This window comes from Hypanus sabinus, chromosome 7, assembly GCF_030144855.1.
Source record: "Hypanus sabinus isolate sHypSab1 chromosome 7, sHypSab1.hap1, whole genome shotgun sequence".
NCBI lineage: Eukaryota > Metazoa > Chordata > Chondrichthyes > Myliobatiformes > Dasyatidae > Hypanus > Hypanus sabinus.
In genome coordinates, this window is record NC_082712.1 from 55218591 (window position 1) to 55243440 (window position 24850).

Consider the following 24850-nt stretch of genomic DNA (forward strand, 5'->3'; position numbering starts at 1 on the left):
TCGTCCATCATTGAGATGTTCCCACAACCTATGGATTCACTTTCAAGGACTCTTAATCTCATGTTCTTGATATTTATTGTTTATTTATTTATTATTATTGTCTCTTTGTATTTGTACAGTTTGTTACCAATTGCACACTGGTTAGTGTGGGGTTTCTTTGATTCTGTTATGGTTATTATTCTATTATGTATTTATTGAGAATACCTACAAGAAAATGAATCTCTCTGTTGTAAAGGGTTACATATATGTGTACTTTGATATTAAATTTACTTTGAAGTATAAACTTTGGACAAGGCAGATATGTTAGTAAGCTGGATAAGTATGTCATTGTCCAATGCAAATAGAATAGAGTGGATGTAGAAAAGATATTCCCATTAGTAGGAGAGGCAAGGATCTGACAGCTCAACCTCAGATTAAAGGATCTGAGATGAGGAGGAAATGTCTTCAGCAAGAGTGTGGTGAATCTTCATTTTTTTTTTCACAGAGGGCTGAAGATGTCAATTAATTTCATGCATTTTAGGCTAAGATTTCTAAATTTTTGGTTGGTAGCAGGATCAAGGGTAACATGGAGAAGAAGGGACTTGACAATGAAAATATCAGTTATGATTGAATGATGGAACAGACTTGATTAGGCAAGTACCTTTTTCTGCTCCAGTGCTTTATAGTCTTTTGAATGGACATGTCCCTGTAAACAAACTGTATTGGTGAGGTTCCAAGAGAAAACAAAGTGCAGAAAAATACAGTCCAACAAAAATCTATAAGGCAGGTTGCTTGTTGCTAGGAATAGGACCAGATCTTCAAAAAGTTGACGGGTTTATTGATACCAAGAAACATGCATGAGGTCACTTGGGAGATAATTATAAATGTCTTGCAGGAACATTTTAACCAAGAGCCTTTAGATCTTCCAAAAACTACCTGAATGTCATGTGTTCCTCTGGACAAAGGGAATGGTGGCTGTACAAATGGTGGCTGTAAAATCCAGACTTATTTACACCAACGGCTATTGGATCATCTGATGTGCAGGCTACCAAATGTGAGAATCAAAGTAGAAATGTATGGTATAAAAACAGAAAATGCTGGAGATACTTAACAGGTCATGCAGCATCTGTGAAGAAAGAAACAGAATTAACCCTTTAATTCATCAGAACTAGAATTGTGAGTGAAAAAAAAAGGTTGTAGGGTGGAAAAGTAAGGTAGGAGTTGCTGAGAGAACAATAGAACTGACTTTTAAATCTGGATGCTATAAATGGTATTGTTTATACCAAGGATTGGGTGATGAATGCTTCTCAATCCTAGCTGTTCATAGGAGGAGATAAATGAGAGTGGTACAAAAAATATAAAATAAAATACCAGTACATGGACTGTAGATGCAACACACAATTTCTAGAAGTTGAAATAGAAGAAGATATTGTAAAAACTCAATAGATCAGGCAGTATGTGTAGGGAGAAAATTGGATTAATTTTACAAGTAAATGACCTTATATCAGAACGTCCCAATTCTAACACAAACAGGAAGGATTGGTTATCTGAAATTATGAAATTATGAAATTCAGCAACCAAGTGCAATTATATTCCTACATAGGAGATAGGAAATTACTGGAGCAGTGTAGGAAGCCAAAGTAAGTCTAAGGATGGAGAACAGAAATGGAAACTTAGGGTTATATTATCAGACTGGGAATTTAAACTAATGTTCTGTGGTTTACTTTTTAATTCACTGTCTGGTATAATTTATATTCTATGTGTTGTCTGAACCTTACATGCTTTGATGCTGCTGGCAAGCAAATTTTCCATTGTACCTGTACCTCACTGTAATTGTGCACATGACAATAGACTTGACTTAAGACGCTGAGACATAGGAGCAGAATTAGGCTATTCAGCAGAATCAAGTCTACTCCGCCATTCTATCATAGCTGATTTATTATCCCTTGCACCCCATTCTCCTGCCTTCTCTCTGTAAATTTGATGCCCTGATTTATCAAGAAACTGTCAACCTCCACCTTAAATGTACCAATGACTTGGCCTGCACAGTCATCTGTCTCAAAGAATTCCACAGATTTACCACCCTCTGGCTTAAGAAATTCATCCACAGCTCTGTTCTAAATGGACATCCTTCAATTCTGAGACTGTTCTCTCAATTCTGAAGCTGTTCTGTTGATTCTAGACTCCACCAATATAGGAAACATCCTCTTCACATCCACTTTATCCAAATATTTCAATATTCAATAGGTTTCAATGAAATCCTCTCTCATTCTTCTAAACTCCAGCAAGTACAAGCGCAGAACCATCATAGGTTCCTCATATAGTATGTTAACACTTTCATTCCCGGGATCATTCTCATGACCCTTGCCAATGCCTGCACATCTTTTTTTTAGATAGAGTTTTTATAAACTGCTCACAATATTCCAAGTGCACTCTGACTAGTTCCTTATAAAGCTTCAGCATTACATTCTTACCTTTGTATTTTTGGCATCTCAAAATGAACGCTAATGTTGCATTTCCCTTCCTTACCGTTGATTCAACCTGCAAATTAACCTTTAGGGAATCCTGCACAAGGACTCTCAGGTTCCTTTACACCTCTGATATTTGAATACGCTCCCAATTTAGAAAATAGTCCACAACATTATTCCTTCTGTCAATTGCATTACCATGCACTTTCCCACACTATATTCCATCTGTTACTTCTTTGCCCATTCCCCCAACCTGTCCAAGTCCTTCAACAGATCTCCAGCTTCCTCAACACTACCTGCCCTCCACCTATCTTTATCTGATCCACAAACTTGGCCACAAAGCTATCAATTCCTTCATTTAAGTCATTGTCATATAATGTGCAAAGAAATGGCCCAAAACCGAACCCCTGAGGCACATTACTAGTCACTGGCCAACAACAAAAAAGGCTCCCTTTATTCCCAATCTGCCTCCTGCCAGTCAGCTATTCTATCCATGCTAGTATTTTTCCTGTAACACTATGGCCTCTTATTATATGGCAACCTCATGTGTAGCACCTTATAAAAGGCCTGAAAATCCAATAGACAACATCCATTGACTCTTCTTTGTCTATCCTGCTTGTTATGTCCTCAAGGAATTCCAAAAGATCTGTCAGGCAGGATTTCCCCTTTGGAAAACCATGTTGAGTTTGGACTACTTTATCATGCACCTCCAAGTACCCCAAAATCTAATCCTTAGCAACAGACTACAACATATTTTCAACCATTGAAGTCAGGCTAATTGGGCTCTAAGTTCTTTTCTTCTGCCTCCCTCACTTCAAAAGGAGTGGAGTGACATTTGCAATTTTCCAGTTCTCCAGAACCATTCCAGAATCTAGTGATTCTTGAATGATCATTACTAATGTCTCTACAATCTTTCAGAACCCTGGGATGTACACCATCTGGTCCAAGTGACTTGCGTACCTTCAGACTTTCCAGTTTCTCAAGCACCTTCTCCTTAGTAATAGCAATGACACTCACTTCTGGCCCCTGACACTCTCTCATTTCTGGCATTTTGCTAGTGGCTACCACAGTGAAGGCTGATACAAAATACTTGTTAAGTTCTTCTAACGATTCCTTATCCCCCATTACTACCACTCCAGTGTCATTTTCCAGAGGTCTGATAACCAGTCTAATCTCTCTTTTACGCTTTGTGTATCTAAAAATACTTCCTGTATCCTCTTTTATCATATTGGTGATCTTCCCTCGTAGTTCATCTTTTCTCATGTTATGGTTTTTTTAATTGCCTTATGTTGGTTTTAAAATCCTTTAACTTCCCATTAATTTTTGTTGTACTATACACCTTCCATTTTGCTTTTATGCTGTCTTCGGCTTCCCTTCTCAGCCATCCTTTAGAATGCTTTTTCATCTTTGGGATGTATCTTATCTCTATCTTCTGAATATCCCCGAGAAATACCAGCCACTGCTGTTCTGCTGTCATCCATGCTTGTGTCCCCTTCCAGTCAACTTTGGTCAGCTCCTCTCTCATACCTCTGTAATTCCCTTTACTCAACTGATACGTCTGAACTTAACTTCCCCTTCTCAAACTGCAAGGTGAATTCTATCATATATAATGATCACCACCTCATAAGGGTTCCTTTACCATATGCTCCCTAATCAAATCTGGGTCATTACATAACACCTAATCCAGAATTGCCATTCCCCTAGTAGGCTGAGCCACAAGTTGCTCCGAATAAACCATCTCAAAGGCATTCTACAAATTCCCTCTCTTGGGATCCATCAGCCATATTTTCCTAATCTATCCTACTTGCATATTTAAATCCCCCATGATTATTACAATATTGTCCTTTCTACGTGCCTTTTCTATCTCCCATTATAATTTGTAGCCCACATCCTGGCTACTGTTCAGATCTCTGTATATAACTGCAGTCAGGCCTATCCTCCAGTTCCCGTACCCATGCTGAATTAGTTTAAACCCTCCCCCACAGCTCTAGCAACCCTATCTGCAAAGATATTGGTCCTCTTCAGGTTCAGGTGAAACCCATCCATTTAGCACAAGTCATGCCTTCCCCAGAGGAGATCTTGATGATCCAGAGATCTGACACCCTGCTCCCTGCATCATTTCTTCAGCCATTCATTCATCTGCCAAAACATTCTACTCTTACCTAAGCTGGCATGTGACATAGGCAATAATCCAGAGATTACTACTCTGGAGGTCCTTTTTAGCAGCTTTCTGCCTAGCTCCCTATATTCTCTTCAGGACCTCCTCCATTTTCCTACCTATGTCATTAATACCATGATTTCTGGCTGTTCACCTTCCCCCTTTAGAATGTCATGGTCCCAATCTGAGACAACACTGACCCTGGCACCTGGGAGGCAACATACCACCAGGTGTCTTTTTCACATCCACAGAATCTGGTTTCTGCTCGTCTCCTTATGGAATCCACTTTCATTACTGCACTCCTTTTTCCCCTGTTCCCTTTTGAGCCACGAAGCCAGACTCAGTGCTCGAGGTCTGATCACTGCAGATTTCCTCTGTTAGGATGTCCCGTTCCCCCCCCCCCCCTCCCCAAAAGTATCCATGATTTGATAAGGTTGGTTTTACTGCGCTTTGTAATATTCCAAAAGCAATGTACAATTGAAACCACTGTGGTAATTAATAAGTGTTATTAGCCTGTGTTAAATTTTCTGTGGCAACTGATGTTTAGGGAATGTTGTATATTGAATTTATGTTTGTGAATAAATAAGTAGCAATTGTCACACAGGATGTGAGATTAATCATGGATGGAGTTTTTTCAACAAATTGATTAGAAATTTCAGTATTTATGATGGATCCTGTCAAAATGTTAAGTTTAGCTTAATAGATAATACTTGAAGAGAACAGAAGAAATGGGTAAATTTATGTCAGATCATTTTTAAAAACTATGTATACTATCTATTTGTGGAACTTGACATATGTAATTAGTTAACTACTGGGGGTTGTTATAAATGAACATTGTGTATCTTAAGAACAGGGTGAAGGATATTTTCCTGGTAGCTCCATCCTTGTTATGAACATGAGATATTCTGCTAGTGCTGAAATTCCAGAGTAACACACACAAAATGCAGAGGACCTCAGCAGGTCAGGGACCATCTATGGAGAGGAATAAAGAGTTGACATTTGGGCTAGAAACATTAAATCTTTACTCCTCTCCATAGCCGCTGCCCGACCTCCAGCATTTTGTGTGTGTTACTGCATCCTTGTTACTTGCCTACGTGATTGGATCCCTCATAAATTACACTTTCTGGCTTTTCATTTGTAATTTTCAGACTATGTTAGAGCTGTGACTTGAAGATTTAATTTCTTTGGTTCACTTGAATACTTGCAAGACATTTGGATACAAAAGTGGAAGGCAATGACATGTAAAGGATGTGGAAAGATACAAAGGAGTTGAGAAGGTGTGATTGATTGCAGAACAGAGAAGCCAGTGAGACTTTGCTAAGGTGAACAGTCTCAAAGGACCAGAACTCATCAAAATCGGCAAGCACTGGGAATCTGGAAGGAAATCTGTGTAATCAAGAGATTAATGAGAATGGGCTCCAATGAATGGAAAGTGGGTGGAGAGGAAACTAACAGGAGATAAGAGATGAATCAGATATCAATTTTGTTAGAAGGCACTTTTGGATAAGATTGGTTTTACAGGATGTAGGAATTGTCAAGTCAAAGAAGTCAGTGTCGTTCTTGTTGGAAGTGACTGTAGTGAGGTGAAGTGGAGATGGCAGGCAATGAAAGAAACCAGTGGTTTACTATACATTTTAGGAAGATCCTTCAACTGAGAGCATTTCAATAAGAAATAAGTAGTATTTAAGTAGTCAAGCCAGATTTGGCACAAATAACTCCTAAATTTCACAGATTTCTCCTAAATACCTTCAAGTCTTTGTTCCCCTCTGATCTGAGTTAGGAAAGATTGAACCATTCCACTGAAACCATCCACGTGTGAAAAAATAAGTGCTTTTTCACATCAGAAGTATCAAAGACAAAGATGAGGGAGTGATTGAGCAGATCCACAAGTGTAGAAATATTTTGGCAGATGAAACACACAACCAGCCTTTCCATAAACATTGTGCTTTCCTTCTAATAATGAAAACTGAAGTGGAGATTTACTAAACTTGAAGGTATTGTTTAAAAAAAAAGTTACTTTAATTTTTGGGAAGGATGTTTATAACTTCTGCCAGTGAAACTTTCTGCTAACACTCATCCACCTGATGAGTTTGCTTCCAGTACAATAAAATTCTTGGGAGAGATTGAAACAAGAAATCAGCTTGCAATACTGGATTGCCATCATGCAGCTATAATCCACATACTTCATTTTGAGTTTATGGAAAGGGAAATAAAAGATATTGAATGATGCATGCCCTTTGTAAAACATCAGGCTGCTCCAAAGCACTTGACAGTCAATGATCAACCTGCTGGAGGAGCTCAGTAGGTCAAGCAGCAACTGTGGAGGGAAAGGAATTATTAACATTGCAGATCAAAACCCTGCATCAGAATTTCTGAATCACCTACTGTACCTTTCTGCCTACAGATGCTACTTGCCTGCTTTGTTCCTTCAGCAGATCATCTGTTGCTCCAGAGTCTGGTATTTGCAGTCTCTTGTGTCTTCACGGCCATTGGTAGCATTTTTGAAGTGTTATCACTGTTAAACTCCAGCACCGCGATCTCCCATCAACAGCAATCAATTAATAGCCAGACAGTCATTTCCCTCACCGATACTTGGACTATACCTCATCCCACCCTGCTACGTGTAAAAGCACCAACCTCTTCTCTCAATTCCTCCGTCTCTGCCAGATCTGCTCTCAGGATGAGGATTTTCATCTTAGAACAACGGAGATGTACTTTTTTTAAATAAAGGGGCTTCTTTTCCTCCACCATCAACGCTACCCACAATCGCATCTCTTCCATTTCATGCATGTCTGCTGTTACCCCATGCTACCAGGGATAGGGTTTCTCTTGTCCTCACCTACCAACCCACAAGCCTCTGCGTCCAGCACTTAATTTTCCAAAACTTTCGCCACCTCCAACTGGATCCCACCACCAAGCTCATCTTTCCTTCCGTCCTCCCGTCCATTTTCTGCTTTCCACCGGAATTGTTCCCTACACGGCTCCCTTGTCCATTCATCCCTCCCTATTGATGTCTCTCCTGGCACTTATCCTTGAAAGCGGAACAAGTGCTTCACCTGCCGTTACACCTCCTCCCTCACTACCATTCAGGACCTCAAACAGTCTTTCCAGGTGAGGCGACACTTCACCTGTGAGTCTGTTGGGGTCATAGACTGTGCTTGGTGATCCCGGTGTGGCCTCCTGTATATCAATGAGACCCAACATAGATTGGGAGACTGCTTCACCGAGCATCTACATTCCGTCCACCAAAACAAGCGGAATCTCCCAGTGACCACCTATTTTAATTCCACTTCCCATTCCCATTCCAATATGTCCATCCATGGCCTCCTCCACTGTCGGGATAAGGCTACACATAGGGTGGAGGAACAACATCTTGTAATTCATTTGGGTAGTTTCCAACTTGATGGCATGAACATCGATTTCTCAAATTTCCAGTATTGCCTCCACCCATTTCCCATCCCCTTGTCCCTCTCTCATGTTATCTCCTTGCCTGCCCACTGCTTCCCTCTGGTGCTCCGCCCCTCCTTTCTTCCTTCTTCCATGGCCTTCTGTCTCTTTTACCAATCAACTTCCTCGCTCTTTGCTTCATCCCTTCCTTTCCAAGTTTCACCAATCACCTGCCAATTCTCTCACGTCTCCCCCCACCTTTCTAACCTACTCTTCAGCTCTTTTTCTTCAGTCCTGCTAAAGGGTTTCGGCTCAAAACGTTGACTGTGCTTTTTTCTATAAATGTTGTTTAGGCTGCTCAGTCCCTCCAGTACTTTGTGTGTGTTGCTCAGTCATTTTTAGTGATTTTTTTCTGGAAAAGTATTGGCACAAACTAACCTGATCTCTCTTAAAATTCTATCCTGGGATCTCTTATAATCACCTGAGATGTATTTGGTTTGACATCTCATTCCAAGAGGTACACTGGGCTTTCAGTATAGATTTGTGTGTTTGGTGTCTCAGAAATTGGACTTGAAACCTCAAGCTTCAGATACAGAAGAAGAAAGGCTATCAATTGTTTTACAGCTTTTACTGCACAGGTCTGTGGGCATGACATCAGGTTGGCCACTGAGCATTTCCTCAAATCTGACTGACTACCCAAAGATGTTGCATATGGGTGAGCAACAACCACTGATCAATCAAAGCTATCGTCAACTGTCCTATACCACTGCACAGAAAATGACGACCTCGGCTAACAAAGTCTGAGCTTCTGGAGAACAAGATATCTAAACTGTGTACCTGCTCCAAGATGCTAACTTGCAGAAGAAGACTGATATACAGTAGCTGAAACTTGCCTCCTCCGTCTCGGGAACTTAAATCATTACTTGCTATGGAACAATGTTATAGATAGTCTGCCTCTAGAATTTGTGCTTTGGATATTCATCTGTAGAATTGCTGTACTGATTTTAAATAGATTTATAGATTCACCATGGCCTTCCTTTCCCATTATTTCTTTCTGTTGTTTCCGTTATTTGGATAGCCATTGTGGTGAGGCCACTCTTGTAGTATTGCGTGTAGTACTGGTCCTCTAACTATAGAAAGGATGTCATTAAGTTGGAGAGGATGCAGAAAAGACTACTATCATTGGATGGTTTGAGGAGAGGCTGAGGGATGACCTTATGGAGGTATATAAAATTATGAGGGTCTACATAAGGTGAATGATCATAGGGCAGGAGAGTCTAAAATAGATTATATGAATTGAACACGCACAAAAAAATCTGCAGATGCTGGAAATTAACAGCAATACAAACAAAATGCTGGAGGAACTCAACAGGCTGGGCAGCATCTATGGAAAAGATTAAACAATCAACATTTTGGGCCGAAACCCTTAATCAGTACTGATGAACTGGACTTAGCCCAAAACGTCAACTGTTTACTCTTTTCCATAGATGCTGGCTGGCCTATTGAGTTCCTTCAGCATTTTGAATGTGAGTTTAAAATTGGAGGAAAATGATATAAAATGGACCTGAGGGGTAACTTTTGCAAAAGAGAGTTGTGGGTATATGGAATGAGCTGCCTGAAGAAGCTGTGGAAGTGAGTACAATTATAATGTTAAAAAGACATTTAGACAGGTTCGTAGACTGGAAAAGATGAGAGAGATATGCGGCAAACAGGCAAATAGGACAAATTCATGCTGCCAGCTTGGTCAGCATGGACTAGATGAACTGAAGGGACCTTACTCTGTGCTATATAACTCCAAGACTGTCAATCTGCAACACATTCCTTTCCTTAGTCAAAAGTTCCAACATTTCAAGAAGATTTTAAATCCGTAATGCATGAAAGGGAGATCATAGAATTCTTCAAGAAGAGGAGACAAGTTGTTCCAATGATCTGGCAGGAGAATAGAGGAAAAAAATCAGCCATGATTAAATGTTGCAGTAGACTTAATGGGCCAAATGGCCTAATTCTGCTCCTCTATTTTATGGCTTTATGGTCAGCATACATCCTCAAGGACTGTTAAAATAGATTGTTTGGCATATCTCTTACAGGTATTTGTGGGGTCCTGCATTGCCCAATGTAACTGCGTACTTCCCTGCATTTTTCCAGTTCTACCTAACTAAGGTTGATTACCATCAGCGAATACTGCTCCCATTTCATTCCAAGTTGCACTCACTTAGTAAATGTCAAGCTTACACTGTCTGGTTGCAATGTATGAGATCTTTCTACCTCTGACAGATTAGCTTTATTGTCTCCAAACAACAAAATTGAACTCAGTAGAAAGTGGAAAAGATCAGATTATTTCTAATTATTAGGACTTTTTCAAAGTGCACTTATTGTCAAAGTATGAATACAGTGCACAAACTGAGATTTGTCTCCTCAAAAACAACCATGATAAAAGAAAGCCATGGAATCTATTCAAAGAAAAGTATCAAACTCTCCCACCCCCAACACACAAAAAAACCAAACAGCAAAACAAAGAGTGAAAAGCACAGAGTATAAAATACAATATCAGCTCAGTTCAGTTCAGGAACCTGGTTTTGTTCTGGGCCATAACAGAATTTTTCCCCACGTGAAATGCACATTTGTGCATCTATTAAAGTTAGGAATGGGCTCCAACACTGGCCATGGTTTGGCTACAGAACCAGCCTCTTGCTATCAATGCATTTTGCTTCTCATAGCGTCACTCCTACAAGAAGCAAAATAGCAAAGGTGTGAGTACATTTCAGATTATAATTTCATCATCAGGTCCAATGCTTTGCTAATTAAAATATATTTTGTTTGAAAATTGGAGCTACATAATTATTCTTTCCTTAACTTACTTTTATGCCTGATGGATAAAGCAACCTGCTCTGAATCTCCACCTATGACTTTCTGACAATAGGAGTTATAAAGGTGAAGCCCTGGGTACTGTCTCTCTCTCTCTCTCTTCCAGTAAGATGGCAGAGTGTTCAGACACAGTGGCCTCTTGGGGTTAACCAAAGATGTTTTTCCCTTTTTTCTACATCTTTTTAAAGATTGCTGGGTAACGCTGGACATTAAGAACTTCAGGTACTGCAGGTCTACTTCATCAGCAAGCTGTTCGTTGAAGGAGGAGCTAGACTTAATGAGGACCATGTTGCTTCATGCTACAGAAAGTCATTGGAGTCAGTATGTGAAGGCACTAAGCAGCCCAACAACAAGTGATTGTCTTGGATGTTTCTCTTGTGATCGCAAGACCCTGTTGGACATAGATAATGTAAAATGCTAAAAGCCCATATCCCTTGTTTATTGGAAAGAAAAATGGGGGAGGAGCTGTGTGGCCTCGTTATAGCAAGGAATAGGCCTCAAGCCATGGGCTTGCCTGTTACAGCAGTCTAGAAGAGGAGACCAAAGGTGGGGTAGCATGGCATGTATGCTGGGTTAGGGACTGGCCCCTCATATTGGTGCTGCTCTCCAGTGTTCTACTGGTGAAATGACAAGCTGGATTGGGTGCATGCGTGGGTACATTTGTCAGGGATTACTGAGAACTGCTTGTTCTTGCCAACAATAGGACAATAAGATTATAAGATATAGGAGCAGAATTAGGCCATTTGGCCCATCAAATCTGCTCGCCATTTCAACATGGCTGATCCATTTTCCCTGTCAGCCCCTCTCCTGACTTTTCCCTGCATCGCTTCACACCTTGACTAATCAAGAATCTATCAACATCTGGCTTCAAGTGACTAGGCCTCCACAACCATCTGTGGCAACAAATTCCACGGATTCATCACTCTCTGGCTAAAGAAATTCCTCCTCATCTTCATTCTAAAAGGATGCCCCTCTACTCTGAGGCTATGCCTTCTGATCTTAGACTCCCACAGCACAGGAAACATCACATCCATTCTATCGAGGCCTTTGAACATTTTATAGGTTCCAGTGAGGTCACTCCTCATTCTTCTGAATTCTAGTGAGTAAAAAGCTCTTCATACAACAAGCCTTAGAATCCCAGAATCATTACTGAAAACCTCCTTTGAACTTCCTCCAATATCAGCACATCCTTTCTTAGATAAAAGGCTGAAAACTGCTCCAAGTGAGACACGACCAGTAATTTATAAAGCTCAACATTACATCCTTGCTTTTATATTCTAGTCCTTTTGAATACCCGTGCACTATCAATTTACAAGACATGTCACTCAAGGACTTGGGCTTCATATATTTTTTGTGTAGCTGTACATTTGCTGGCTATCTTATATATGTTATATGTGCCTTGTGCTATGTATGAATGTTGGTACTGTATTTTGCACCTTGGTCACAGAGGAATGCTGTTTTGTTTACCTTACTCATGGGTACTCATGTATGGTTGAATGAAAATTAAACTTGAACTTGTTGAACTTCAACTTGAACTCTGATTCTCCTTCAATCACTATGTTTCTTGTACTTTCCAATGATGTTCCAGCAAGATAGGGAGTAGATCACTGAGAAAGTAAAAGGTAGATAGTTTCATGTCAGCTCTATTCACTGGGGCAACACAATGGTACAGCTAGTAGAGATGCTACCTCGCAGTTCCAGCAACCCAAGGTCAGAGGTGCCCTCTGTTGCCAACTGTGTGGAGTTTGCATGCTCTCATTGTGACTATTGACATTTCTTCAAGTTGGTTCAGTCTTCTCCCAATTCTCAAGTGTGTGCAGGTGGGTAGATGTAAATTGTATTTACAACCTGATCAGTTGCAGATTGGCCACCATAAATTGCCCCTTGTATGTGGATAAGTCTTTGAATCTGGAGGAAGTTGACAGGAGTGTGGGAAGAGTAAAATAGGATTTGTGTTGAATTAGTGTAAATGTGTGCTCAGTAGCTGGCGTGGACTCAATGGACCAGAAGGCCTCCTTGAACAGTGTGTAACTTTATGTGCAAATTCACATTTAATTAAATGCTGCATGATTCTGATCCAGTCATCCAGAAACTTGAGGATCTATTTGTAAACTTAACATGAATTTCTAGAAATTGGATTGTGCAATTACATGTCTTTGCGGACAGTCCAACTCCAGTTCAGTGAAAAATAAAGTGCAAAGGAAAATCAAGGCTTTCTATGTGGATTGTGGTCCTCAGATTTTCTTCTGATTCCACTGTGTATCTGATGGGTCCCTAGACATGCATAGTGGTGTCCAATAATATGCAACCTCACCTGGCTGCCTTGCCCCATAATTTTCATTGTCAGATCCATGGCCAAATCTATCCGTAGGACACTCACCTTAGTGGTCTTTCACAATAAGAGTGAGGTTTCTTTTGACATTGTTGAAGTTTACCAGCAAGAGAAGGCTCCAGCCTTAGTTGGATCCACTTTAAACTTCTCCCTCAAGCACTTAACACCTGCTGCCCCACAACCTCCCACTTAGCAACTCCATCCTCCTAGACTGTAAACCTCTTCTGGCTCATCATCCACTCCCATCCACTAATCTGTCTCCTAAATCCCTTTGATATAACCATATAACAATCACAGCACGGAAACAGGCCATCTTGGCCCTCCTAGTCCGTGCCGAACTCCTAATCTCACCTAGTCCCACCTACCCGCACTCAGCCCATAAACCCTCCACTCCTTTCCTGTCCATATACCTATCCAATTTTACCTTAAATGACACCACTGAACTGGCCTCTACTACTTCTACAGGAAGCTCATTCCACACAGCTATCACTCTCTGAGTAAAGAAATATCCCCTTGTGTTTCCCTTAAACTTCTGCCCCCTAATTCTCAAATCATGTCCTCTCATTTGAATCTCCCCTACTCTCAATGGAAACGTAAGCCTATTCACGTCAACTCTATCTATCCCTCTCAAAGTTTTAAATACCTCGATCAAATCCCCCCTCAGTCTTCTACGCTCCAATGAATAGAGACCTAACTTGTTCAACCTTTCTCTGTAACTTAAGTGCTGAAACCCAGGTAACATCCTAGTAAATCGTCTCTGCACTCTCTCTAATTTATTGATATCTTTCCAATAATTCGGTGACCAGAACTGCACACAATATTCCAAATTTGGCCTTACTAATGCCTTGTACAATTTTAACATTACATTCCATCTTCTGTACTCAATGCTCTGATTTATGAAGGGCAGTGTTCCAAAAGCCTTCTTCACTACCCTATCTACATGAGACTCCACCTTCAGGGAACTATGCACTGTTATTCCTAGATCTCTCTGTTCCACTGCATTCCTCAATGCCCTACCATTTACCCTGTATGTTCTATTTGGATTATTCCTGCCAAAATGTAGAACCTCACACTTCTCAGCATTAAACTCTATCTGCCAATGTTCAGCCCATTCTTCTAACCGGCATAAATCTCCCTGCAAGCTTTGAAAACACACCTCATTATCCACAACACCTCCTACCTTAGTATCATCGGCATACTTACTAATCCAATTTACCACCCCATCATCCAGATCATTTATGTATATTACAAACAACATTGGACCCAAAACAGATCCCTGAGGCACCCCGCTAGTCACCGGCCTCCATCCCGATAAACAATTATCCACCACTACTCTCTGGCATCTCCCATCTAGCCACTGTTGAATCCATTTTATTACTCCAGCATTAATACCTAACGACTGAACCTTCTTAACTAACCTTCCTTGTGGAACTTTGTCAAAGGCTTTGCTGAAATCCATACAGACTACATCCACTGCCTTACCCTCGTCAACATTCCTCGTAACTTCTTCAAAAAATTCAATAAGGTTTGTCAAACATGACCTTCCACGCACAAATCCATGCTGGCTACTCCTAATCAGATCCTGTCTATCCAGATAATTATTAATACTATCCCTAAGAATACTTTCCATTAATTTACCCACCACTGATGTCAAACTGACAGGTCTATAATTGCTAGGCTTCCTTCTAGAACCCTTTTTAAACAATGGAACCACATGAGCAATACGCCAATCCTCCGGCACAATCCCCGTTTCTAATGACATCTTAAAGATCTCTGTCAGAGCTCCTGTTATTTCTACACAAACTTCCCTCAAGGTCCTGGGGAATATCCTATCAGGAATCGGAGATTTATCCACTTTTAAATTTCTTAAAAGCGCCAGTATTTCCACCTCTTTAATTGTCATAGGTTCCATAACTTCCTTACTTGTTTCACAATTGTTACACAATTCAATATCCTTCTTCTTAGTGAATACCAAAGAGAAGAAATCGTTCAAAATCTCTCCCATCTCCCTAGGCTCCACACATAGCTGACCACTCTGATTCTCTAAGGGGCCAATTTTATCCCTCACTATCCTCTTGCTTTTAATATAACTGTAGAAACCTTTCGGATTTACTTTCATCTTATTTGTCAAAACAACCTCGTATCTTCTTTTAGCTTTTCTAATCTCTTTCTTAAGATTCCTTTTACATTCTTTATATTCCTCGAGCAATTCCTTTACTCCATGCTGCCTATATCTATTGTAGACATCCCTCTTTTTCCGAACCAAATTTCTAATATCCCTTGAAAACCATGGTGCTTTCAAACCTTTAACCTTTCCTTTCATCCTAACAGGAACATAAAGATTCTGTACCCTCATAATTTCACCCTTAAATAACCTCCATTTCTCTATTACATCCTTCCCATAAAACAACTTGACCCAATCCACTCTCTCTAAATCCCTTCGCATCTCCTCAAAGTTAGCCTTTCTCCAATCAAAAATCTCAACTCTAGGTCCTGTCCTGTCCTTCTCCATAATTATATTGAAGCTAATGCTATTGTGATCACTGGACCCGAAATGCTCCCCAACATATACATCTGTCAGCTGACCTATCGCATTCCCTAACAGGAGATCCAACACTGCCCCATCTCTAGTCGGTACTTCTATGTATTGTTGCAAAAAACTATCCTGCACACATTTCACAAACTCCAAATTGATTATCAATCCCCTCCAGGAGACTGCAGGTTCTCTATCAATTCACAATCATGCTCTCAGTCTCTTTTTCACCTCTGATCATACTATCCACACCCACCCATCTGTCAATCCTGTCCCTGCTACTGCCCCTGCTAACCATACCAGCAGAGTACATGTAGAAGTTAGTTCTCTTGAATTACTTGACCCCATATAACTGACAATTTAATATGTCTTCCCTTTTTTACGATGACAATACTCCTTTGACATAAATAACAAAATTCTAGAAATATGGAACAGTAAATTTAATTATGGCTGATCCATTACGAAGTCTGCTGCATGTTTCTTTTTACCCTTCACATGTGGCAAGGGTTAAAATAAATTCGTAATTCTAATTTTGAGTGCTTACCAACCTCAGTGACACTGTCATTGCATTGATAAGTGAAGAAATTGTACATTGTCGGTTGTTGTACTAAATGACAGACCCAGATTATATGCAACCATTAATTTGTTGGGAATGCAAAGCAAAACATGGGTGTGGGTCCAGAGCTGTGGAGTGTTTATAATACATATTACTCCATTTATAAAGAGTTGCCAGTGAAGCAAACATCTGACTCCAATAATTGTCCTGAAGAGTTACATATGTTCCAAAGTTGAGTGTGTGAGCGTGCATGCAGACACTCTTGTGTGTGTGTATGTATAGATGTGCATGCAAATATATGTCTGTTTAAGTGACTACACAATCCAGAAGTTCAGTCTATTTTCTATTTCTTGGGTATAGATTGGAGGGAAAACCTGAAAGACGATGGGGCAAAATCTCCAGAAATAAATTAAGTGTGACTTCTTGGTCCAAAATATTCAAACAACGTGTTTTGCTCCATACCCAAAGTTCAGACAAACGGTTTGGACTTTGTCAGAACATCCATGTTTTGTATAACTTGCCTCACTGTATGTTGTACTGCCTGAAGTCTTGATCAGTTGCCAAATTTCTATCATGTGAATGATTAATGATGTGAATTGCATTCCTAAGCCCAAATGGGAACTATTTAGATGAAATATGAGTACTGAGTTCAGTTTTTGCCTGCTGTTAATGTAAAAATGGGGCCTTAAATTAAAACTAATAGCATTTTGGCAATTTATTTTTCAGAAATTCGTGTGCTTTGTTCCTTCATTAAATAATTTATAAAAATCAGTATAAAACAAAGACAATGGAATCTTATGTATAAAACAGCTAACGTCCTATGACTAAGTTAGCATCAGGATCTGAGCTATAAACTAAACTTCTTGTTCACAAGTTAATCCTGGGAATGGGTAAATGCTTCTGCTCTGTATAAACAAAATGTGTGCCACTAAATTAGTGTTAATGAAATACCCTCCAAGAATGATGAGAGTCCTGTTGTTTAATAGAAAGTGATGAGTATTTTTGGCATTTAATGCCAAGAACGATTCCCAGGAGTTAAATATTGTGTGAGACATTCGTATGTGAAACACGAAGCAAAAATGCATCTTCTGATTTAGTAACCAGATACCCTTCCAAACTTTACTTCTTAGTGCTAACATGTTTTTAGAATGTAATCCATTTCAAAGTGCTTTTCTTTTCCCTCATTTACTACTAAAAGCCAGAAACAGCTGTGGAGAAGTCATCAGTAACATGTTGTCACAGTCAGTTAATTGGGTATTTGCATATGGAAGTTGAAGTACAGTAACGTGAAAATCAAATTAGCCGAGTTTCTGCACCTCCAAAAGTTTTTCACTCAAAAGTCATGAAATAGCAAAGTTTCATTTTGAAAAGAGAAAGCAACCATCACCAAGATCACAAAAGCCTTTCAATGTGCCATCTCTCCTTTAAAATAAATTGCCAAGGAGAAAAAGGGGAGCAAAATTTCAACTGAAATTTCACCACTTTACATGACTCTCCCACTATTATATCATTTATCATATGCATTTATAGTCACTCTGAGCAAGCAATGACTGAGTCCATCATTCATATTCTTTACTTGTTAGGAACAATTAGCTCTCTGCTACCATTTCTGCCAGTAATCTGGTGATAATTTGCTATAGAAATTTTACAGTCTGTCTTCAGGATTCTCACAGCACTGAAGCAGGACCTTTGCCCTCAACTGGTTCATGTTGACCAAGATGGCCATCTAAGCTAGTTCCACATGTCTGAGTTTGGCTTATAACTTTTCAAAACTTTCCTCTCCATGTGCTTCTAATTGTTATGGTACCTACCTCAACTGCTTCCTCTTGTAACTAATTTCATTTATTACATCATCCTCATAAAGCAGTACCCCTTAAGATCCAATGGAATGTCTCCCCACTCATCTTAAATTAACGTCCTCTTGTTCTTGATTTCCCAACCCTGGGAAAATGACTGAGTGTACTCACTCTGTGCTCCTCATGATCATATACACCTCTCTAAGCTCACCTCTCAGATTCCTACAATCCAAGGATAAAACTTACTTGCTTGACCAGCCACTCCTTAAGGCTCTGTCCCTCAAGTCATTGCAATACCCTGATAAAGCTTTTCAATGCTTCTTTCTGTTTAACAACAACTTTCTTATAGCAGAGTTACCAACAAATCAACTGTTTGTTTACTTCCGTAGATGCTGCTTGACCTGATGAGTTCCTCCAGCATTTTGTGTGTGTGTTACAATACTCCAAGTGCAGTTTCACAAGACTCTCAAACAACTGTGAATAAGTTTCCAAATACTAAACTCAACGCCCCGACTGATGAACAATCCTCAGAATAACCAATTCCTTTAGCTACTTTGTTCTGGAGGCACCTTGAAACAGAACTCATGTCTCAGTTTGTTGTGCTGTACCTGTTAATATTCTCTGCAGCCTGGCAATCGAATGAATACATGCAGTAAAAGCAGCAGGGAGCAAAAGGTTAAGTAGAAGGAGAAAGGATAAAGAATATTGGGAGTTCTCGATGGTTAGCAGGGCAGGAACAGTTCAGTTGTATTGCACAGTCATTGAGGGTCTTTCCTTTTTGTATAATTATGTGGAGTTTAAATTTTTCTTGTGAATGTACTGCATTTGATACTATGCACCAGTGATACTACTGCAAATAAGTTTTTCATTGCATCTGTGCATTCATATGCATGTGACAATAAACTCAACTTCAACAAAGCTTAGATCTGTTACCCTTCCCAGTCAATGTCCCGGGTTATGATGAGTGCACAAACGACCACAAAACTCATTGGGCCAACCATGTACACACAACTGTCTAAAATTAGATTTACAATGCACAGTTTTGCTCTTTCTTACCTTCCAACAATTTCCTGATATGTGTACAGGAGAGAAATGGGGAATTTGGGCTTAAAACGGAAACTCTGGAAATACTCAAGGGGTCAGGCTATATCTTTGAAGACTTGAAAAGACTTAACATTTCAGATCATCTCCTGTTCTGGAACTTAAGGTCTCTTATAATAGAACAATCTTAAGAATAGAAACTGCATGTAGGAGTAATTTACTCAGTCCCTTAAGCCTGTTCTGTTGTTCCACATGATAAAGACAGTGGGAACCTCAATGCAGGTCCCATAGAGATCAATTCCTTAATCTTTTAAAAATATATTTAGTTCCCTTTCAGATATAGCCTCCACCAGTTCACCATTCTTCATCATCCTCTGCAAGAAGGAACTTCCTATACTCCTCTGGTTTAAATGACTGCCCTATATCTCCCAATTTTCAAGGTTACCATTCTTGAAAACATCCTGATATCTATCTTGCCTACTCAATTTCCTACTAAAGAGCTCTTTAAAACTCATTGACTCAGAGGAACTAACTTCTCTAGAGCAATTAGCAATGACCATTAAATTCTAGTTCTGCCTGTAACACTCAGATCTAAGTAGTGAATAAGAGTAAGCAAAAACATTATTTTCCATTTCACCACAATCCCTTCCCTAAACTTTCTCTTGATGATTAACTCAGCATCTGTTTGGCTGTAGTTGAAATTAGGGATTGATCCAAAGGATTGTTTCAAATTATAAAGTTTACATCTAGTCATGGCAGAGTAATGTGCAACTTAAACCAATCAGATATCTCCATATTATAGGGGTGCTTCTCACATTTTTCTTCCTGGTCAACTACCTCTATGCAGTATTCTCTGAATGGTTATAAGAAAGGACTCACCTGGACTGGAGGAGGAGACAGATAATCTTGGAAATCAATCCTGAGCAGCAATGCGTCGAGATGATTTATCTAAATGATGCACTCTCTGATCCCTTATAATAGTAACAGACATTGAACCTCTCTAGTCCCCTTGCAAACTGACCAATGCTGGACCACAGAAATTGTTTCCAATCATTTGCTCTGAGTAGGAAAACTTCAATTTTTTAAATACTGTACATTTTTAAGTTATGTGAAGCATAAAGCCTCAGTTTTCATTATAGTATAAGCAGAAAATTCCTGGTACTTGGGTTCTGCATTAGAAGCTCAAACATTGGACAAGCACCTGTCCATCACCTCACTAGCATGGAAGATAACTGCTAGTGTTGCTAGTTCAGCTGTTGCCTCAGATGTCCAGGACCTGGGATCGGTTGTGACCTGTGGAATTAGCACATTCTCCCTGTGATTCTGTGGGTTTCCTCTGGGTGTACTGGTTTCCTCACACATCCCAAGACATGGAGATGGTTAGTAAAATGGCCAGTATAAATTTCCCCTACTTTGTGGGTGAGAAGGAGAATCTAGGGGGAGCTGATGAGCAAATAGGGAGTTTCAAATAGTTTCCATGTAGGGTTAGTGTAGATGGGAGGTTAATGTTTGGCATAGACTCAGTGGACTGGAAGGCTTGTTTACATGCTCATGTGCACAGTGCTTTGGATACCCCATTGTTCCAAGAGGCAGCCAATCTGTCCTCCAATCGATTATGAGGAAGGTCAAACAACTTCTTTGCGGAATTAGCATAGGGATTGTTGAGCAAGAGTCAGCTTTCCTTTCTCACAATGATACTGTTAATGTTCTTGCTGATGGTTCTTAGTTGACCAACATATACAAGCTCTATAGCACATTATTCAGTGGTCCAACAGCTGCCTTGGTCTGGCGTTTTTTGAATCTGTAATACAGATCTGCACTATTTAACTAATTCCAACTAAAATCTAAAATTAACTTAAAATAGACATGTATTAATCTGTTGCTAATTAACTCAACAGTGTAACTTTTGTGATCTCAGCCAGCAATGTCTCGTTACTTACAAAAAGTTGGTCCTCAGGAAGGGTGGAAGGGTGTGGTAATGTTGAGCGATGGGGGGAGATGGGCAAGGAAGAAGGGCTGAAATGATCCATCTGCAGCTTGGATATAAAAAGAGATCATACATTGAAGGTGCAACAGGATATGCACAGAGGCATGAGTATGATATTGTCCATTTAAAATGTTCCTGGGCTGCTGCTCACTATACCATTGTGCTGGTTCAGACCCAAGAGAGTGAATCCTTTATGTCTCTGCCCACTGCTACATAAGATCAATTTCCAAAATTATCCACCTTCTCCTCCAGTCTGGATGAGATCATTCCATGCGATCTTCATTGAGGACCACTGCATAGGGGTAGTTGGAGAGGGAAAAAATGTTAAAAGCACTGCCATAATATGTACAATTGATTTATATACATTATTCTGCTGTGACTGAAGGTAGATGATCTTGTGGCACAAATGGAGATTGGCGGGTATGATGTTGTGGACGTCTCTGAGAGTGGCTGAAAGAAGATCATAATTGGGAGTTTAACATCTATGAATGCACCTTGCATCAAAAGGATGGACAGGTAGACAGAGATGACGGGGTGGCTTCTGTTGGTAAAAAAATAAATCAAATTCTTAGAAGGAGGTGACATTGAATCAGAAGATATAGAATCCTTGTGGGCAGAGTTAAGAAACTGCAAGGGTAAAAAGACTGATGAGATGTATATGTACTTTTTGGAGATGCCTCCAAAAAGTACCAAAGATGTGGGCTACAAGTTACAATGGAAGATATAAAAGGCATGTAAAAAGAGCAATGTTGTGATAATCATGGGAAATTTCAAGATACAAGTAGATTTGGAAAATCCATTTGCTGCTGGATCCCAAGGAAGGGAATTTGTAGAATACTTGTGAGATGGTTTTTTAGAGCCCACCAGGAGAAAGGCAGTTCTGGACTGGGTGCTATGTAATGGCCCAGATTTGATTAGGAAGCTTAAGGTAATGGAAGTAGTAGGAGACAGTGATCATAATATGATAGAATACACCCAGCAATTTGAGGAGAAGATAAAATCAGATGTATCAGTATTACAATGGAGCAAAAGGAATTTCAGAGGCATGAGAGAGGATCATTCTAAAGTTGATTGGAAGGGGACACTAGAAGGGACAGCAGAACAGCAATGGCTGGTATTTCTGATGGAAATTTGGAAGGAGCAGAAAGAATACATCCCAAAGATGAAGCAACTGAGGCTGACAAGGGAAGTCAAAGTCAAAGACAGCATAAAAGCAAAAGAAAGGGCAAAATATAGCACAAAATACTGGGAATGTAGAGGATTGGGGAAACTCTTAAAAATCAACAGAAGGCAATTAAAGCACATAAAGAGAGAAAAAAACAAAGTATGAAGAAAAGTTCACCAATAATATAAAAGAAGATACAAAGAGTTTCTTCAGATATATGAAGAGTGAAAGAGAGTTGAGAGAGGATATCAGACCACTGGAGCAGTTATAATAGGAAACAAAGAAATGGGGGACAAAATTAATAAGCATTTTGTGTCAGTCTTCACTGTGGAAGACAACAGTAAAATACCAGAAATGTGAGCATGTCAAGGGCAGAAGTGAGTGTCATTGCTATTACTAAGGAGAAGGTGCTTGAGAAGCTGAAAAACCTGTAGGCAGATAAGTCACCTGGACCAGACGGACTATACCCCAGTGTTTTGAAAGAGGTAGCTAAAGAAACTGTGGAATCATTAGTAATGATCTTTCAAGAATCACTAGATTCTGGATTGGTTCCGGAGGAATGGAAAATTGCAAATATCACTTTACATTTTCAGATGCTAGGGAGGCAGAAGAAAGGAAATGGTAGCCCAGTTAGCCTGATTTCAGTGGTAAGAAAGATGTTGGAGTCTATTATTAAGGATGAGGTTTTAGGCATTCGAAGGAACATAATAAATAGACCAAAGTCAGTATGGTTTTCTATAGGGGAAATATTGCCTGACAACTTTGCTCAAAATGGTATCACAGGAAAGGTATCAGCATGGATAGAAGACTGACTGACTGGCAGAGGGCAAAGAGTGGAAATATAAGGGACGTTTCTGATTGGCGGTCCATGGCTAGTGATGTGGTGCAGGAGCTGGTATTGGGACTGTTTTTTTCCAATAATGTGGATGACGAAATTGATGGTTTTGTGACTAAGCTTGCGAATTATACAAAGATAGGTGGAGGAGCAGGTGGTGTTGAGGAAGCAGGGTGTTTGCAGGAGGACCTAGACAGATTGGGGGAGTGGGCAAAGAAGTGGCAGATGGAATGGAATGTAAGAAAGTGCATCGTCATTCACTTTGGCATAACAAATAAACTTGTGGATTATTTTCTAAACAATGAGAAAATTCAAAAATCTGATGTGCAGACCATCTTGGGTTTCCTTGCAGAGGATTCCTTAAGGTTAACTTGCAGGGTGAGTTGGTAGTAAGTAATGCAAACGTAATGTTAGCATTAGTTTAGAGAGTAATAGAATAAAAAAGCTGGGATGTAATCCTTAGTCATTGGTCAAACTACTCTTGGAATTTTGTGAGCAGTTTTGGGCCCCTTATCTAAGAAAGGATATACTGACTTTGGAGAGGGTGGAGAGGAGGTTCATGAGAATGATCCTCGGAGTGAAAGGGTAAACATATGAGTCAGACTTGATGGCTCTGGGCCTGTACTCTTCTCCTATGTTTTAGACACTGTGAAAAAACACACTTATCTTCAAGGCTGATGAGGGGACGGATGTTTGCTTATCCTGTAGCACTCTACTGCTCTTTTCTTCTGCTGTTCATGAGCAACAAGAGTATATGTGTCTTGAAATGCGTCAGGGTGATGTTCCCGTCTCAGCTAAGCAACTCTGGGTGAAACCTGTAAGTCTTAGATCAGTGGACAGTGTTTAATGTTTTGTCAGAATTCTGATTAACAGAGATAGTTTACAGATGAAAAAAATAAAGGCTTTGCTCCCGACAGTGGAGGAGCTTGCAAGGCTGGTAATTGAGTTGTTGGAATTTGTGATTTAATAACATACACATGGACCTTAATCTTGAGTGTGTTTGCTTTGAACCTAATGATCCTGAAGCCTTCTCCTCGGGGTTTGTAACAAGCTTTGTTCTCATTTTGAATTCTCCTCAATCTTGCTCAATTCTCAGCTTGTAGAAATACAACCCCGGTTATCCTCTTCATCCTGTAGAGTTACAAAGGAAATTTGGGGCACCACTCCTGGCCACTGATGGAAAACCAAGACAACTCCAAGGCTGCTGAACATGGGAAATCAAGGTGTGTCAGTTGCACAGAAGAAAGCTAAACAATGCAATGTCAGGAACAAACTGAATATTGTAAATTATTTCACGTTAATCATCAATTTTCTATGCTCCCGTGGAAATTCCTAATTATTTTGAGGTAATTGACGAGTTAGAACATAGAACATTATTTCATAGGAACAGGTCCTTCAGCCCACAATGTTGTGCTAAACTAATTAAACCAGTCATTAAATGCCTAACAAATCTAAGGCGTTCACAACGTCTGTAACCCTCCATTCTCTATCTATTCTTGAATGCCTCGATTGTATTCAATCCACCAACTCTGGCAGCATATTCCAAGCAACCCACTACTGTCTGTGTAATAAACTTGCCCTACACATCTTTGAACTTACCTGCAGTGTATGACCTCAAGGATTAGACATTTCAAAGCTGAGAAAAGATGCCAACTGTCTAATCCATGTCTCTCACTGTTCAGTGACTGTGCTGAGTGTCTGTGTCCTGAGCCCATCGCTATACAATCAGCTCACATGTGACTGCTCAG